This window comes from Triticum aestivum, chromosome 4A (assembly GCF_018294505.1).
Source record: "Triticum aestivum cultivar Chinese Spring chromosome 4A, IWGSC CS RefSeq v2.1, whole genome shotgun sequence".
NCBI lineage: Eukaryota > Viridiplantae > Streptophyta > Magnoliopsida > Poales > Poaceae > Triticum > Triticum aestivum.
In genome coordinates this window covers 32,445,302-32,466,028 of record NC_057803.1, presented here as the reverse complement: position 1 = coordinate 32,466,028, position 20,727 = coordinate 32,445,302, and positions in this window count along the sequence as shown.

Here is a 20,727-nt window from a genome sequence, read left to right as displayed (position 1 = left end):
TGAAATTACTACGAAACCCAACAGTGGTATCAGAGCCAGGTTTTATGTGTTGATGTTATATGCACGAGTAGAACACAAGTGAGTTGTGGGCGATATAAGTCATACTGCTTACCAGCATGTCATACTTTGGTTCGGCGGTATTGTTGGACGAAGCGGCCCGGACCGACATTACGCGTACGCGTACGCGAGACCGGTTCTCCCGACGTGCTTTGCACAAAGGTGGCTAGCGGGTGATAGTTTCTCCAACTTTAGTTGAACCGAGTGTGGCTACGCCCGGTCCTTGCGAAGGTTAAAACAACACCAACTTGACAAACTATCGTTGTGGTTTTGATGCATAGGTAAGATTGGTTCTTGCTTAAGCCCGTAGCAGCCACGTAAAACTTGCAACAACAAAGTAGAGGACGTCTAACTTGTTTTTGCAGGGCATGTTGTGATGTGATATGGTCAAGACATGATGCTAAATTTTATTGTATGAGATGATCATGTTTTGTAACCGAGTTATCGGCAACTGACAGGAGCCATATGGTTATCGCTTTATTGTATGCAATGCAATCGCGCTGTAATGCTTTACTTTATCACTAAGCGGTAGCGATAGTCGTGGAAGCATGAGATTGGCGAGACGACAACGATGCTACGATGGAGATCAAGGTGTCGCGCCGGTGACGATGGTGATCACGACGGTGCTTCGATGATGGAGATCACAAGCACAAGATGATGATGGCCATATCATATCACTTATATTGATTGCATGTGATGTTTATCTTTTATGCATCTTATCTTGCTTTGATTGACGGTAGCATTATAAGATGATCTCTCACTAATTATCAAGAAGTGTTCTCCCTGAGTATGCACCATTACGAAAGTTCTTCGTGCTGAGACACCATGTGATGATCGGGTGTGATAGGCTCTACGTTCAAATACAACAGGTGCAAAACAGTTGCACACGCGGAATACTCAGGTTATACTTGACGAGCCAAGCATATACAGATATGGCCTCGGAACACGGAGACCGAAAGGTCGAGCGTGAATCATATAGTAGATATGATCAACATAGTGATGTTCACCAATGAAACTACTCTATCTCACGTGATGATCGGACATGGTTTAGTTGACTTGGATCACATAATCACTTAGAGGATTAGAGGGATGTCTATCTAAGTGGGAGTTCTTAAGTAATATGATTAAATTGAACTTAAATTTATCATGAACTTAGTCCTGGTAGTATTTTGCAAATTATGTTATAGATCAATAGCTCGCGTTTATTTTGATATGTTCCTAGAGAAAATTGTGTTGAAAGATGTTAGTAGCAATGATGCGGATTGGATCCGTGATCTGAGGTTTATCCTCATTGCTGCACAGAAGAATTATGTCCTTGATGCACCGCTAGGTGACAGACCTATTGCAGGAGCAGATGCAGACGTTATGAACGTTTGGCTAGCTCAATATGATGACTACTTGATAGTTTAGTGCACCATACTTAAATGGCTTAGAATCGGGACTTCAAAGACGTTTTGAACGTCATGGACCATATGAGATGTTCCAGGAGTTGAAGTTAATGTTTCAAGCAAATACCCGAGTTGAGAGATATAAAGTCTCCAACAAGTTCTATAGCTAAAAGATGGAGGAGAATCGCTCAACTAGTGAGCATGTGCTCAGGTTGTCTGGGTACTACAATCGCTTGAATCAAGTGGGAGTTAATCTTCCAGATAAGATAGTGATTGACAGAATTCTCTAGTCACCATCACCAAGTTAGTAGAACTTCATGATGAACTATAATATGCAAGGGATAACGGAAACAACTCCCAAGCTCTTCGTGATGCTGAAATCAACGAAGGTAGAAATTAAGAAAAACATCAAGTGTTGATGGTTGACAAGACCACTAGTTTCAAGAAAAGGGCAAAGGGAAGAAGGGGAACTTCAAGAAGAACGGCAAGCAAGTTGCTGCTCAAGTGAAGAAGCCCAAGTCTGATCCTAAGCCTGAGACTAAGTGCTTCTACTGCAAAGAGACTGGTCACTGGAAGCAGAACTACCCCAAGTGATTGGCGGATAAGAAGGATGGCAAAGTGAACATAAGTATATCTGATATACATGTTATTGATGTGTACTTTACTAGTGTTTATAGCAACCCCTTAGTAATAGATACTAGTTCAGTTGCTAAGATTAGTAACTCGAAACGGGAGTTGCAGAATAAACAGAGACTAGTTAAGGGTGAAGTGACGATGTGTGTTGGAAGTGGTTCCAAGATTGATATGATCATCATCGCACGCTCCCTACACTTTTGGGATTAGTGTTGAACCTAAATAAGTGTTATTTGGTGTTTGCGTTGAGCATGAATATGATTTGATCATGTTTATTGTAATACGGTTATTCATTTAAGTAAGAGAATAAATTGTTGTTCTGTTTACATGAATAAAACGTTATATGGTTACACACCCAATGAAAATAGTTCGTTGGATCTCGATCGTAGTAATACACATAATCATAATATTGAAACCAAAAGATGCAAAGTTAATAATGATAGTGCAACTTATTTGTGGCACTGCTGTTTAGGTCATATTGGTGTAAAGCGCATGAAGAAACTCCATGTTGATGGGCTTTTGGAATCACTTGATTATGAATCAGTTGATGCTTACGAACCATGCCTCATGGGCAAGATGACTAAGACTCCGTTCTTCAGAACAATGGAGCGAGCAACAAATTTGTTGGAAATCATACATACTGATGTATGTGGTCCGATGAATATTGAGACTCGCGACAGGTATCATTATTTTCTGATCTTCACAGATGATTTGAGCAGATATGAGTATGTTGGAAATATGCCCTAGAGGCAATAATAAAAGTATTATTATATTTCATTGTTCATGATAATTGTCTTGTATTCATGCTATAACTGTATTATCCGGAAATCGTAATACACATGTGAATACTTAGACCACACTATGTCCCTGGTAAGCCTCTAGTTGACCAGCTCATTGTGATCAACAGATAGTCATGGTTTCCTGACTATGGACATTGGATGTAGTTGATAACGGGATCACATCATTAGGAGAATGATGTGATGGACAAGACCCAATCCTAAGCATAGCATAAAAGATCGTGTAGTTCGTTTTGCTAGAGCTTTGCAAGTGTCAAGTATCTCTTCCTTCGACCATGAGATCGTGTAACTCCCGGATACCGTAAGAATGCCTTGGGTGTACCAAATGTCACAACGTAACTGGGTGACTATAAAGGTACATTACAGGTATCTCCGAAAGTAGCTGTTGGGTTGACACGGATCGAGACTGGGATTTGTCACTCCGTATGACGGAGAGGTATCTCTGGGCCCACTCGGTAATGCATCATCATATTGAGCTCAATGTGACCAAGGTGTTGGACACGGGATCATGCATTACGGTACGAGTAAAGTGACTTGCCGGTAACGAGACTGAACAAGGTATTGGGATACCGACGATCGAGTCTCGGGCAAGTAACGTACCGATTGACAAAGGGAATTGCATACAGGGTTTGATCGAATCCTCGACATAGTGGTTCATCCGATGACAACATCGAGGAGCATGTGGGAGCCATCATGGGTATCCAGATCCCGCTGATGGTTATTGACTAAGAGAGTCTCGGTCATGTCTGCATGTCTCCCGAACCCGTAGGGTCTACACACTTAAGGTTCAGTTACGCTAGGGTTATAGGGATATGTATATGCAGTAACCCGAATGTTGTTCGGAGTCCCGGATGAGATCCCGGACGTCACGAGGAGTTCCGGAATGGTCCGGAGGTAAAGATTTATATATGGGAAGTCCTGTTTCGGGCATCGGGACAAGTTTCGGGGTTATCGGTATTGTACCGGGACCACCGGAAGGGTCCCGGGGGTCCACCGGGTGGGTCCACCTGTCCCGAGGGGCCACATGGGCTGTAAGGGGGCGCGCCTTGGCCTAATGGGCCAAGGGCACCAGCCCCACATAGGCCCATGCGCCTAGGGTTCAAGGGGGCAAGAGTCCTAGGAGGGTAAGGCACCTCCTAGGTGCCTTGGGGGGAGGGAAAACCCCCCTTGGCCGCCGCACCCCCTAGGAGATTTGATCTCCTAGGGCCGGCCACCCCCCCTTGGCACCCCTATATATAGTGGGGGGAGAGGAGGGACTTCATACCTGAACGCCCTGGCCTTTGGTTGCCTCCTTCTCCCTCCCCAACACCTCCTCCACCTCCATAGTGCTTAGCGAAGCTCTGCCGGAGTACTGCAGCTCCACCAACACCACGCCGTCGTGCTGCTGCTGGTGCCATCTCCCTCAACCTCTCCTCCCTTCCTTGCTGGATCAAGAAGGAGGAGACGTGGCTGTTCCGTACGTGTGTTGAACGCGGAGGTGCCGTCCGTTCGGCGCAGGTCATCGGTGATTTGGATCACGTCGAGTACGACTACATCATCACCTTGCAAGCTTCCGCACGCGATCTACAAGTGGTATGTAGATGCAAACTCTCTCCCTAGACTTGTTGCTTAGATGAACTCATAGATGGATCTTGGTGAAACCGTAGGAAAAATTTTAATTTTCTGCAACGTTCCCCAACAGTGGCATCATGAGCTAGGTCTATGCGTAGTTCTCTTTGCACGAGTAGAACACAACTTTGTTGTGGGCGTGGATTTTGTCATCTTACTTGCCTCTACTAGTCTTTTCTTGCTCAACGGTATTGTGGGATGAAGCGGCACGGACCAACCTTACACGTACACTTACGTGAGACCGGTTCCACCGACTGACATGCACAAGTTGCATAAGGTGGCTGGCGGGTGTCTGTCTCTCCCACCTTAGTTGGAGCGGAATCGATGAACAGGGCCCTTATGAAGGGTAAATAGAAGTTGACAAAATCACGTTGTGGTGATTCGTAGGTAAGAAAACATTCTTGCTAGAACCCAATTGCAGCCACGTAAAAGATGCAACAACAATTAGAGGACGTCTAACTTGTTTTTGCAGCGATTGATCATGTGATGTGATATGGCCAGAAGTTGTGATGAATGATGAATTGTGATGTATGAGATCATGTTCTTTGTAATAGGATTCACGACTTGCATGTCGATGAGTATGACAACCGGCAGGAGCCATAGGAGTTGTCATTATTTTTTTGTATGACCTGCGTGTCATTGAATAACGTCATGTAAACTACTTTACTTTATTGCTAAACGTTAGTCATAGAAGTAGAAGTAGTCGTTGGCGTGACAACTTCATGAAGACACGATGATGGAGATCATGATGATGGAGATCATGGTGTCAAGCCGGTGACAAGATGATCATGGAGCCCCGAAGATGAAGATCAATGGAGCTATATGATATTGGCCATATCATGTCACAACTATATAATTGCATGTGATGTTTATTATGTATTATGCATCTTGTTTACTTAGGACGACGGTAGTAAATAAGATGATCCCTTATAAAATTTCAAGAAGTGTTCTCCCCTAACTGTGCACCGTTGCTACAGTTCGTCGTTTCTAAGCACCACGTGATGATCGGGTGTGATGGATTCTTACGTTCACATACAACGGGTGTAAGACAGTTTTACACAGCGAAAACACTTAGGGTTAACTTGACGAGCCTAGCATGTGCAGACATGGCCTCGGAACACGGAGACCGAAAGGTCGAACACGAGTCGTATGGAAGATACGATCAACATGAAAATGTTCACCGACGATGACTAGTCCGTCTCACGTGATGATCGGACACGGGCTAGTCGACTCGGATCGTGTAACACTTAGATGACTAAAGGGATGTCTAATCTAAGTGGGAGTTCATAATTTGATTAGAACTTTATTATCATGAACTTAGTCTAAAACCTTTGCAAATATGTCTTGTAGATCAATGGCCAACGCTAATGTCAACATGAACTTCAACGCGTTCCTAGAGAAAACCAAGCTGAAAGATGATGGCAGCAACTATACGGACTGGGTCCGGAACCTGAGGATCATCCTCATAGCTGCCAGAAAACAATATGTCCTAGAAGGACCGCTAGGTGACGCTCCCGTCCCAGAGAACCAAGACATTATGAATGCTTGGCAGTCTCGCGCTGATGATTACTCCCTCGTTCAGTGCGGCATGCTTTACAGCTTAGAACCGGGGCTCCAAAAGCGTTTTGAGCATCACGGAGCATATGAGATGTTCGAAGAGCTGAAACTAGTTTTTCAAGCTCATGCCCGGGTCGAGAGATATGATGTCTCCGACAAGTTCTACAGTTGTAAGATGGAGGAAAACAGTTCTGTCAGTGAGCACATCCTGAAGATGTCTGGGTTGCACAACCGTATGACCCAGCTGAACATTAACCTCCCAGATGAGGCGGTCATTGACAGAATCCTCCAGTCGCTCCCACCAAGCTACAAAAGCTTTGTGATGAACTACAACATGCAGGGAATGGAAAAGACCATTCCTGAAGTGTTCTCGATGCTGAAGTCAGCAGAGGCTGAAATCAAGAAAGAACATCAAGTGTTGATGGTCAATAAGACCACTAAGTTCAAGAAGGGCAAGGGTAAGAAGAACTTCAAGAAGGACGGCAAAGATGTTGCCGCGCCTGGTAAGCCAGTTACCGGGAAGAAGTCAAAGAATGGACCCAAGCCTGAGACTGAGTGCTTTTATTGCAAGGGGAAGGGTCACTGGACGCGGAACTGCCCCAAATACTTAGCAGATAAGAAGGCCGGCAACACCAAAGGTATATTTGATATACATGTGATTGATGTGTACCTTACCAGTACTCGTAGTAACTCCTGGGTATTTGATACCGGTGCCGTTGCTCATATTGTAACTCACAGCAGAAGCTGCGGAATAAACGGAGACTGGCGAAGGACGAGGTGATGATGCGCGTCGGGAATGGTTCCAGAGTCGATGTGATCGCCGTCGGCACGCTGCCTCTACATTTACCTACGGGATTAGTTTTGAACCTTAATAATTGTTATTTAGTGCCAAGTTTGAGCATGAACATTGTATCTGGATCTCGTTTAATACGAGATGGCTACTCATTTAAGTCTGAGAATAATGGTTGTTCGATTTATATGAGAGATATGTTTTATGGTCATGCTCCGATGGTCAATGGTTTATTCTTAATGAATCTCGAGCGTAATATTACACATGTTCATAGTGTAGATGCCAAAAGATTTAAAGTTGATAACGATAGTCCCACATACTTGTGGCACTGCCGCCTTGGTCACATTGGTGTCAAGCGCATGAAGAAGCTCCATGCCGATGGACTTTTAGAGTCTCTTGATTATGAATCGTTTGACACGTGCGAACCATGCCTCTTGGGCAAAATGACCAAGACTCCGTTCTCCGGAACAATGGAGCGAGCAACCAACTTGTTGGAAATCATACATACCGATGTGTGCGGTCCAATGAGCGTTGAGGCTCGCGGAGGATATCGTTATGTTCTCACTCTCACAGATGACTTGAGTAGATATGGGTATGTCAACTTAATGAAACACAAGTCTGAGACCTTTGAAAAGTTCAAGGAATTTCAGAATGAGGTGGAGAATCAACGTGACCGAAAGATAAAATTCTTACGATCAGATCGTGGAGGAGAATACTTAAGTCACGAATTTGGTACACACTTAAAGAAATGTGGAATCGTTTCACAGCTCACGCCGCCTGGAACACCTCAGCGAAACGGTGTGTCCGAACGTCGTAATCGCACTCTATTGGATATGGTGCGGTCTATGATGTCTCTTACCGATTTACCGCTATCATTTTGGGGATACGCTCTAGAGACAGCTACATTCACTTTAAATAGGGCACCGTCTAAATCCGTAGAGACGACACCGTATGAATTATGGTTTGGAAAGAAACCTAAGCTGTCGTTTCTAAAAGTTTGGGGATGCGAAGCTTATGTCAAGAAACTTCAACCTGAAAAGCTCGAACCCAAGTCGGAAAAATGCGTATTCATAGGATACCCTAAGGAAACTATAGGGTATACCTTCTACTTAAGATCCGAAGGCAAGATCTTTGTTGCCAAGAACGGATGCTTTCTGGAAAAAGAGTTTCTCTCGAAAGAAGTAAGTGGGAGGAAAGTAGAACTCGATGAAGTACTACCTCTTGAGCGGGATAGTGACGCAGCACAGGAAACCATTCCTGTGATGCCCACACCAACTGAAGAGGAAAACCATGATAATGATCAAGGTACTTCGGATCAAGTTACTGCTGAACTTCGTAGGTCCACAAGGACACGTTCCGCACCAGAGTGGTACGGCAACCCTGTCCTGGAAATCATGTTGTTAGACAACAATGAACCTTCGAACTATGAAGAAGCAATGACGGGCCCGGATTCCAACAAATGGCTCGAAGCCATGAAATCCGAGATAGAATCCATGTATGAAAACAAAGTATGGACTTTGACAGACTTGCCCGATGATCGGCGAGCGATAGAAAACAAATGGATCTTTAAGAAGAAGACGGACGCGGATGGTAATGTTACCATCTATAAAGCTCGACTTGTCGCTAAGGGTTATCGACAGGTTCAAGGGATTGACTACGACGAGACATTCTCTCCCGTAGCGAAGCTAAAGTCCGTCCGAATCATGTTAGCAATTGCCGCATACTATGATTATGAGATATGGCAGATGGACGTCAAAACAGCATTCCTTAACGGGCATCTTAAGGAAGAACTGTATATGATGCAGCCGGAAGGTTTTGTCGATCCTCAGAACGCTAACAAAGTATGCAAGCTCCAGCGATCCATTTATGGACTGGTGCAAGCATCTCGGAGTTGGAACATTCGCTTTGATGAGATGATCAAAGCGTTTGGGTTTATGCAGACTTATGGAGAAGCCTGCGTTTACAAGAAAGTGAGTGGGAGCTCTGTAGCATTTCTCATATTATATGTAGATGACATACTCCTGATGGGAAATAATATAGAATTTCTGGACAGCATTAAGGCCTACTTGAATAAGTGTTTTTCAATGAAGGACCTTGGAGAAGCTGCTTATATATTAGGCATCAAGATCTATAGAGATAGATCGAGACGCCTCATAGGTCTTTCACAAAGTACATACCTTGATAAGATTTTGAAGAGATTCAGAATGGATCAGTCCAAGAAGGGGTTCTTGCCTATGTTACAAGGTATGAGACTGAGCTCAGCTCAGTCACCGACCACGACAAAAGATAAAGAAGAGATGAGTGTCATCCCCTATGCTTCAGCCATAGGATCTATTATGTATGCCATGCTGTGTACCAGACCCGATGTAAACCTTGCCGTAAGTTTGGTAGCAAGATACCAAAGTAATCCCGGCAAGGAACACTGGACAGCGGTCAAGAATATCCTGAAGTACCTGAAAAGGACAAAGGACATGTTTCTCGTTTATGGAGGAGACGAAGAGCTCGTCGTAAAGGGTTACGTCGACGCTAGCTTCGACTCAGATCCGGATGACTCTAAGTCACAAACCGGATACGTGTATATGTTGAATGGTGGAGCAGTAAGCTGGTGCAGCTGCAAGCAGAGCGTCGTGGCGGGATCTACGTGTGAAGCGGAGTACATGGCAGCCTCGGAGGCAGCACATGAAGCGATTTGGGTGAAGGAGTTCATCACCGACCTAGGAGTCATACCCAATGCGTCGGGGCCGATCAAACTCTTCTGTGACAACACTAGAGCTATTGCCCTCGCAAAGGAGCCCAGGTTTCACAAGAAGACCAGGCACATCAAGCGTCGTTTCAACTCCATCCGTGAAAATGTTCAAGATGGAGACATAGAGATTTGCAAAGTGCACACGGATCTGAATGTCGCAGATCCGCTGACTAAACCTCTCTCGCGTGCAAAACATGATCAACACCAGAACTCTATGGGTGTTCGATTCATCACAATGTAACTAGATTAGTGACTCTAGTGCAAGTGGGAGACTGTTGGAAATATGCCCTAGAGGCAATACTAAAAGTATTATTATATTTCATTGTTCATGATAATTGTCTTGTATTCATGCTATAACTGTATTATCCGGAAATCGTAATACACGTGTGAATACTTAGACCACACTATGTCCCTGGTAAGCCTCTAGTTGACCAGCTCGTTGTGATCAACAGATAGTCATGGTTTCCTGACTATGGACATTGGATGTAGTTGATAACGGGATCACATCATTAGGAGAATGATGTGATGGACAAGACCCAATCCTAAGCATAGCATAAAAGATCGTGTAGTTCGTTTTGCTAGAGCTTTGCAAGTGTCAAGTATCTCTTCCTTCGACCATGAGATCGTGTAACTCCCGGATACCGTAAGAATGCCTTGGGTGTACCAAACGTCACAACGTAACTGGGTGACTATAAAGGTACATTACAGGTATCTCCGAAAGTAGCTGTTGGGTTGACACGGATCGAGACTGGGATTTGTCACTCCGTATGACGGAGAGGTATCTCTGGGCCCACTCGGTAATGCATCATCATATTGAGCTCAATGTGACCAAGGTGTTGGACACGGGATCATGCATTACGGTACGAGTAAAGTGACTTGCCGGTAACGAGACTGAACAAGGTATTGGGATACCGACGATCGAGTCTCGGGCAAGTAACGTACCGATTGACAAAGGGAATTGCATACAGGGTTTGATCGAATCCTCGACATAGTGGTTCATCCGATGACAACATCGAGGAGCATGTGGGAGCCATCATGGGTATCCAGATCCCGCTGATGGTTATTGACTAAGAGAGTCTCGGTCATGTCTGCATGTCTCCCGAACCCGTAGGGTCTACACACTTAAGGTTCAGTTACGCTAGGGTTATAGGGATATGTATATGCAGTAACCCGAATGTTGTTCGGAGTCCCGGATGAGATCCCGGACGTCACGAGGAGTTCCGGAATGGTCCGGAGGTAAAGATTTATATATGGGAAGTCCTGTTTCGGGCATCGGGACAAGTTTCGGGGTTATCGGTATTGTACCGGGACCACCGGAAGGGTCCCGGGGGTCCACCGGGTTGGTCCACCTGTCCCGGGGGGCCACATGGGCTGTAAGGGGGTGCGCCTTGGCCTAATGGGCCAAGGGCACCAGCCCCACATAGGCCCATGCGCCTAGGGTTCAAGGGGGCAAGAGTCCTAGGAGGGTAAGGCACCTCCTAGGTGCCTTGGGGGGAGGGAAAACCCCCCTTGGCCGCCGCACCCCCTAGGAGATTTGATCTCCTAGGGCCGGCCACCCCCCCTTGGCACCCCTATATATAGTGGGGGGAGAGGAGGGACTTCATACCTGAACACCCTGGCCTTTGGTTGCCTCCTTCTCCCTCCCCAACACCTCCTCCACCTCCATAGTGCTTAGCGAAGCTCTGCCGGAGTACTGCAGCTCCACCAACACCACGCCGTCGTGCTGCTGCTGGTGCCATCTCCCTCAACCTCTCCTCCCTTCCTTGCTGGATCAAGAAGGAGGAGACGTGGCTGTTCCGTACGTGTGTTGAACGCGGAGGTGCCGTCCGTTCGGCGCAGGTCATCGGTGATTTGGATCACGTCGAGTACGACTACATCATCACCTTGCAAGCTTCCGCACGCGATCTACAAGTGGTATGTAGATGCAAACTCTCTCCCTAGACTCGTTGCTTAGATGAACTCATAGATGGATCTTGGTGTAACCGTAGGAAAAATTTTAATTTTCTGCAACGTTCCCCAACAGAGTATATCTACTTGATGAAACATAAGTCTGAAACATTTGAAAAGTTCAAAGAATTTCAGAGTGGAGTGGAAAATCATCGTAACAAGAAAATAAAGTTTCTACGATCTGATCGTGGAGAAGAGTATTTGAGTTATGAGTTTGGTCTTCAGTTAAAACAATGTGAAATAGTTTCACTACTCACGCCACCTGGAACACCACAGCATAATGGTGTGTCCGAACGTCATAACCGTACTTTATTAGATATGGTGCGACCTATGATGTCTCTTACCGATCTACCACTATCGTTTTGGGGTTATGCATTAAAGACAACTGCATTCACGTTTAAAAGGGCACCATCTAAGTCCGTTGAGACGACACAATCTGAACTGTGGTTTGGCAAGAAACCAAAGTTGTCGTTTCTTAAAGTTTGGGATTGTGATGCTTATATGAAAAAGTTTCATCCTGATAAGCTCAAACCCAAATCGGAGAAATATGTCTTCACAGGATACCCAAAGGAGACTAGTGGGTACACCTTCTATCACAGATCCGAAGTCAAGACATTCGTTGCTAAGAATGGATCCTTTCCAGAGAAGGAGTTTCTCTCGAAAGAAGTGAGTGGAAGGAAAGTAGAAAACTTGATAAGGTAATTGTACCATCTCCCTAATTGGAAAGTAGTTCATCACAAAAATCTGTTCTTGTGACTACTACACCAATTAGTGAGGAAGCTAATGATGATGATCATGTAACTTCAGAGCAAGTTACTACCGGTTCTCGTAGGTAAACCAGAGTGAGATCCGCACCAGAGTGGTACGGTAATCCTGTTCTGGAAGTCATGTTACTAGACCATGACGAACTTGCGAACTATGAAGAAGCGATGGTGAGCCCAGATTCCGCAAAAATGGCTTGAGGCCATGAAATCTGAGATGGGATCCATGTATGAGCACAAAGTATGGACTTTGGTTGACTTGCCCAATGATCGGCAAGCCATAGAAAATAAATGGATCTTCAAGAGGAAGACGGACGCTGATAGTAGTGTTACTATCTACAAAGCTAGAATTGTCACAAAAGGTTTTCGACAAAGTTCAAGGTGTTGACTACGATGAGATTTTCTCACTCGTATCAATGCTTAAAAGTCTGTCCAAATCATGTTATCAATTGCCGCATTTTATGAAATCTGGCAAATGAATAACAAAACTACAATCCTTAATGGATTTCTTAAAAAAAAGAGTTGTATATGATGCAACCAGAAGGTTTTGTCAATCCTAAAGGTGCTAACAAACAAAGCAAGCTCCAGGGATCCATCTATGGACTGGTGCAAGCATCTCGGAGTTGGAATAAACGCTTTGATAGTATGATCAAATCATATAGATTTATAAAGACTTGCGGTGAAGCCTGTATTTACAAGAAAGTGAGTGGGAGCACTACAACATTTCTGATAAGTATATGTGAATGACATATTGTTGATCGGAAATAATGTAGAATTATTCTGCAAAGCATAAAGGAGTGTTTGAAAGGAGTTTTTCAAAGAAAAGACCTCGGTGAAGCTGCTTACATATTGAGCATCAAGATCTATAGAGATATATCAAGACGCTTGATAAGTTTTTTTCAATGAGTACATACCTTGACAAGATTTTGAAGTAGTTCAAAATGGAACACTCATAGAAAGGGTTCTTACCTGTGTTACAAGGTATGAAATTGAGTAAGACTCAAAGCCCGACCACGGCAGAAGATAGAAAGAGAATGAAAGTCATTCCCTATGCCTCCGCCATAGGTTCTATAAAGTATGCCATTCTGTGTACCAGATCTATTGTATACCCTACACTGATTTTGGCAAGGGAGTACAATAGTGATCTAGGAGTAGATCACTGGACAACGGTCAAAATTATCCTTAGTGGAATAAGGATATGTTTCTCGATTATGGAGGTGACAAAAGGTTCGTCGTAAAGAGTTACATCGATGCAAGTTTTGACATTGATCTAGATAACTTTAAGTCTCAATCTGGATACATATTGAAAGTGGGAGCAATTAGCTAGAGTAGCTCCATGCAGAGCATTGTTGACATAGATATTTGCAAAATACATACCGATCTGAATATGGCAGACCTGTTGACTAAAATTCTCTCACAAGCAAAACATGATCACACCTTAGTACTCTTTGGGTGTTAATCACATAGCGATGTGAACTAGATTACTGAATCTAGTAAACCCTTTGGGTGTTGGTCACATGGCGATGTGAACTATGGGTGTTAATCACATGATGATGTGAACTATCGATGTTAATCACATGGTGATGTGATCTAGATTATTGACTCTAGTGCAAGTGGGAGACTGAAGGACATATGCCCTAGAGGCAATAATAAAGTTATTATTTATTTCCTTATATCATGATAAAAGTTTATTATTCATGCTAGAATTGTATTAACCGGAAACATAATACATGTGTGAATACATAGACAAACAGAGTGTCACTAGTATGCCTCTACTTGACTAGCTCGTTAATCAAAGATGGTTATGTTTCCTAACCATGGACAAAGAGTTGTCATTTGATTAACGGGATCACATCATTAGTTGAATGATCTGATTGACATGACCCATTCCATTAGCTTAGCACCCGATCGTTTAGTATGTTGCTATTACTTTCTTCATGACTTATACATGTTCCTATGACTATGAGATTATGCAACTCCCGTTTGCCGGAGGAACACTTTGTGTGCTACCAAACGTCACAACGTAACTGGGTGATTATAAAGGAGCTCTACAGGTGTCTCCAAAGGTACATGTTGGGTTGGCGTATTTTGAGATTAGGATTTGTCACTCCGATTGTCGGAGAGGTATCTCTGGGCCCTCTCGGTAATGCACATCACTGAAGCCTTGCAAGCATTGCAACTAATGAGTTAGTTGCGGGATGATGTATTACGGAACGAGTAAAGAGACTTGCCGGTAATGAGATTGAACTAGGTATGGGATACCGACAATCGAATCTCGGGCAAGTAACATACCGATGACAAAGGGAACAACGTATGTTGTTATGCGGTCTGACCGATAAAAGCTCTTCGTAGAATATGTAGGAGCCAATATGAGCATCCAAGTTCCGCTATTGGTTATTGACTGGAGACGTGTCTCGGTCATGTCTACATTGTTCTCGAACCCGTAGGTCCGCACGCTTAAGGTTACGATGACAGTTATATTATGAGTTTATGCATTTTGATGTACCGAAGTTTGTTCGGAGTCCCGGATGTGATCACGGGACATGACGAGGAGTCTCAAAATGGTTGAGACATAAAGATTAATATATTTGAAGCCTATGTTTGGATATCGGAAGTGTTCCGGGTGAAATCGAGATTTTACCGGAGTACCGGGAGGTTACCGGAACCCCCCGGGAGGTATATGGGCCTTAGTGGGCCTTAATGGAAGAGAGGAGAGGTGGCCATAGATGGGCCGCACGCCCCTCCCCCTTGGTCCGAATAGGACAAGGAGAGGGGGCCGGCCCCCCTTCCTCCTCTCTCTCCTCTTTTCCCCCTTCCGCGAATCCTATTCCAACTAGGAAAGGGGGGAGTCCTACTCCCAGAAGGAGTAGGACTCCTCCTGGCGCGCCACCTCTTGGCCGGCCAGCCCCCCCTTGAGCCTTTATATACGGAGGCACGGGGCACCCCTAGAGACACAAGTTGATCCACGTGATCATATTCTTAGCCGTGTGCGGTGCCCCCACCATAGTCCTCGATAATATTGTAGCGGTGCTTAGGCGAAGCCCTACGACGGTAGAACATCAAGATCGTCACCACGCCGTTGTGCTGACAGAACTCTTCCCCGACACTTTGCTGGATCGAAGTCTGGGGATCATCATCGAGCTGAACGTGTGCTAGAACTCGGAGGTGCCGTAGTTTCGGTGCTTGATCGGTCGAGCCATGGAGACGTACGACTACATCAACCAAGTTAACGCTTCCGTTGTCGATCTACAAGGGTACGTAGATCACACTCTCCCCCTCTCGTTGCTATGAATCACCATGATCTTGCGTGTGCGTAGGAATTTTTTTGAAATTACTACGAAACCCAACACAAAGGACATGCCTGGACAAACTCTTATATAAGGAAAAGCGCTCCCGAGGACACATGGGAATATCGTCAAGCTAGTTTTCATCACGTTCATGATTCGCGTTCGGTACTTTGATAATTTGACATGTGGGTGGACCGGTGCTTGGGTGTTGTTCTTACTTGAACAAGCATCCCACTTATGATTAACCTCTATTGCAAGCATCCGCAACTACAACAAAAGTATTAAGGTAAACCTAACCATAGCATGAAACATATGGATCCAAATCAGCCCCTTACGAAGCAACGCATAAACTAGGGTTTAAGCTTGTGTCACTCTAGCTACCCATCATCTACTTATTACTTCCCAATGCCTTCCTCTAGGTCCAAATAATGGTGAAGTGTTATGTAGTCGACGTTCACATAACACCACTAGAGGCTAGACAACATACATCTCATCAAAATATCGAACGAATACCAAATTCACATGACTACTAATAGCAAGACTTCTCCCTTGTCCTCAGGAACAAACGTAACTTCTCACAAAGCATATTCATGTTCATAATCAGAGGGGTAATAATATGCATAAAGGATCTGAACATATGATCTTCCACCAATTAAACCAACTAGCATCAACTACAAGGAGTAATTAACACTACTAGCAACCTACTAGCACCAATCCCGGACTTGGAGACAAGAATTGGATACAAGAGATGAACTAGGGTTTTGAGATGAGATGGTGCTGATGAAGATGTTGATGGAGATTGCACTCTCCCGATGAGAGGAGCGTTGGTGATGACGGTGGCGATGATTTCCCCCTCCGGGAGGGAAGTTTCCCCGGCAGAACAGCTCTGTCGGAGCTCTAGATTGGATCCGCCAAGGTTCCGCCTCGTGGCGGCGGAGTTTCGTCCTGAAAGGTTGCTTCTTATTTTTTTCTCGACGAAAGACTTCATATAGGAGACGATGGTTATCGGAGAGCCACCAGGGGGCCCACGAGGTAGGGGGCGCCCCCCACCCTCGTGGAAAGGGTGTGGGCCCCCTGGTCTTCATCTTTGGCGAGGATTTTTCATTATTTATTATAAGGTATTCTGTGGAGTTTCAGGACTTTTGGAGTTGTGCAGAATAGGTCTCTAATATTTGCTCCTTTTCTAGCCCAGAATTACAGCTGCCGGCATTCTCCCTCCTTTATGTAAACCTTATAAAATAAGAGAGAATAGCCATAAGTATTGTGACATAATGTGAAATAACAGCCCATAATGCAATAAATATTGATATAAAAGCATGATGCAAAATGGACGTATCAACTCCCCCAAGCTTAGGCCTCGCTTGTCCTCAAGCGAAAGCCGATAACAATAAATATGTCCCCATGTTTAGAGGTAGAGGCATCGATAAAAATAAAATACGGACATGAGGGCATCGTGATTATTCTCATAACAGCAACATACATAGATATCTCCATATGATTACTTATGTTCAAGTGATGATCTATTCACAATGCAAAAGTATGGATCAGAAACCTTATTGAGAACCAACAAACTATAACCTCAATCATTGAAGCAATTGCAATTTATCATAACATCAGAAAGAGTCTATGTCAGAGCTAAAAAGCAAGTCCACATACTCAACTATCATCTAGTCCTTTATAATTGCTAACACTCGCGCAATACTTGTGGTTACGGAGTTTTAATCGGACACAGAGAAAGATAGGGGCTTATAGTTTCGCCCCACAACCTTTTACCTCAAGGGTAATGTCAACAATAATAACTCATGCCCCCTACATCCAATTATATATATATATATATATATATATATATATATATATATCAGGTTCTTTCCAACATGCTGGGCTTGCCAAAGGATAAAATTAAAAATGGAGAGGTGAAGATCACCATGACACTTGCATAAGGTAGAAGATAATAATAAAAGATAGGCCCTTCGTAGAGGGAAGCAGAGGTTGCCATGCGCTTTTATGGTTGGATGCACAAAATCTTAATGCGAAAGAATGTCACTTTATATTGCCCCTTGTGATATGAACCTTTATTATGCAGTCCGTCGCTTTTATTACTTCCACATCACAAGATCGTATAAAGCTTACTCCCACAATAATCATACATATTTAGAGCAATTTTTATTGCTTGCACCGATGACAACTTACTTGAAGGATCTTACTCAATCCATAGGTAGATATGGTGGACTCTCATGGCAAAACTGGTTTAAGGGTATTTGGAAGCACAAGTAGTATATCTACTTGGTGCTGAGAATTTGGCTAGCATGAGGGGGAAAGGCAAGCTCAACATGTTGGATGATCCATGACAACATACTTTATCTCAGATATAAGAAAACATAACCCATTACGTTGTCTTCCTTGTCCAACATCAACTCTTTAGCATGTCATATTTTGATGAGTGCTCCCAATCATAAAAGATGTCAATAATAGTATATTTATATGTGAAACCTCTCTTTCCTTATTACTTCCTATTAATTGCAACGATGACCAAAGCTATGTCTGCCAACTCCCAACAACTTTTAATCATCACACTCTTTCTATGTGAAGTCATTACTATCAATAAGATCAATATGAACTTTTGTTTCTTCTTATTCTTTTTCTCTTTTCTTTTATTCACCCAAGATCATAGTAAGAAAATCAAGCCCTTGACTCAACACTAATCTTTATTATATAGCTCACGGACTCGATTACATAGAGAGATCATAAGGCAAAACTCAAAACTAGATCATGCCACAAACTTTATTCTACTAGATCAAAATACTACTAATAGGATCGAACTAAGGAAAACGGAAAAGATAGGAGTTGTGATTGTGATACGATACCGGGGCACCTCCCCCAAGCTTGACAGTTGCCAAGGGGATTGCCCAGACCCATGTGATTATATCTCCTTGGTTGGTGAAGAAGGTGGAGGTGTTGTTGATGATGCGGGCTTGTCATCCATCTTCCAAGGCATAGGTTCACCATCATAGAAGGATGATCGAGTCTCCGAAATCCTCGAATCTACAGCCAAACTCATTCTTTAGAATCTATATTCATACCCACAGTTTTGGTTTTGCAGGTCATAGATTTGGGCTTGGAGGTGCTCGATCTTCTCATGTAGCTTGAAGATGGCGTCCTCGGTGTTCTTGGAATCCGGCTTGTAGTAGTTAGTGAACTCCGCGAGCATCGTGTGGCTAGCGTTGATTCCACGCTCCACCATCCCCTGGCACTTGAAAACTTGTCGCTCCATTGCTTCGAGCCTCGTCTCCACGCTTCTGGTTCCCTTTGGTCCCTCGGCATCGCGGATGTGCAGCAACCCATCACACATCTGAATGGTTTGAGGGTGTCGCAGCACCTCCACGAGGTAAGGGTTGATGACCTTCTCGAATAACTTGTCCTTGGAAGCACTTGGGGACGTCATGATAATCTAGATCTGTCAGAAAAATAGCTCAAAACAAACATAGAGAATATTTGCGTGATACGGGAGTCAAAACCTTCGAGAGAATATATAGTGAATTTTTACCGACCAAAATACGTATCGTCCAAGAAAACGGAGTCCAGAAGGCACACGAGGAGCTCACGAGGTAGGGGGCGCGTCCAGGGGGTAGGGCGCGCCCTCCACCCTCGTGGGGCCCTCATGTCCTTCCCGGACTGCTACTTAATTTTCTATTTTTCTAAATATTCCAAAACGGAGAAATATTGCCTTAAAAATTGTTTTGGAGTCGGTTTACTTACCGTACCACATACCTATTCCTTTTCGGAGTCTGAAACGTTCTGGAAAGTGTCCCTTATGTATTCCTCCGGGGTTACGGTTTCAATAATATTGGTATCAATATTTATGGGATTACCTGAGATGTAATGTTTAATTCTCTGACCGTTTACCACCTTCAGATTTGTGCCTTCGAAGTTGTTGATTTTTATGGCACCGGAACGATAGACCTCCTCGATAACATAGGGGCTTCCCATTTAGAGAGAAGTTTTCCTGCAAAAAATCTTAAACGAGAGTTGTATAGCAATACATAATCACCTACATTAAACTCACGCTTTTGTATCCTTTTGTCATGCCATCTTTTAACCTTTTCTTTAAACAACTTGGCATTTTCATAAGCTTGGGTTCTTCATTCATCAAGTGAGCTAATATCAAATAACCTCTTTTCACCGGCAAGTTTGAAATCATAGTTGAGCTCTTTAATAGCCCAATATGCCTTATGTTCTAGTTCGAGAGGTAAGTGACATGCTTTTCCATAAACCATTTTATACGGAGACATACCCATAGGATTTTTATATGCAGCTCTATAGGCCCATAATGCACCATCAAGTTTCTTGGACCAATTCTTTGTAGACCTATTGGCAGTCTTTTGCAAAATTAATTTGAGTTCTCTATTACTCAATTCTACTTGACCACTAGACTGTGGGTGATATGGAGATGCAATTCTATGATTGACATCATATTTAGCAAGCATTTTACAGAAAGCAACATGAATAAAATGTGAACCACCATCAGTCATTAAATATCTAGGGACTCCAAACCTCGGAAAAATAACTTCTTTAAGCATTTTAATAGAAGTGTTATGATCAGCACTACTAGTTGGAATAGCTTCTACCCACTTAGTAACGTAATCAACAGCAACTAAAATAGGTGTATATCCATTAGAGGCAGGAAAAGGTCCCATATAATCAAAGCCCCAATCATCAAACGGTTCAATAACAAGTGAATAATTCATAGGAATTTCTTGACGTCTACTAATATTACCAATCCTTTGACATTCATCACAAGATAGGACAAACTTACGGGCATCCTTAAAGAGAGTAGGCCAATAAAAACCGGATTGCAATACCTTATGTGCAGTTCTATCTCCCGCGTGGTGTCCTCCATAAGTTTCGGAGTGGCACTTGCGTAGGATCTGTTCCTGTTCATGCTCAGGTACACAACATCTAATAACACCATCTACTCCTTTATAAAGATGTGGGTCATCCCAAAAGTAATGTCTCAAATCATAGAAGAACTTTTTCTTTTATTGGTATGTGAAGCTAGGTGGTATAAATTTAGAAACTATGTAATTAGCATAATCAGCATACCAAGGGGTACTACGAGAAGTACTTATGACATTTAATTGTTCATCAGTAAAGCTATC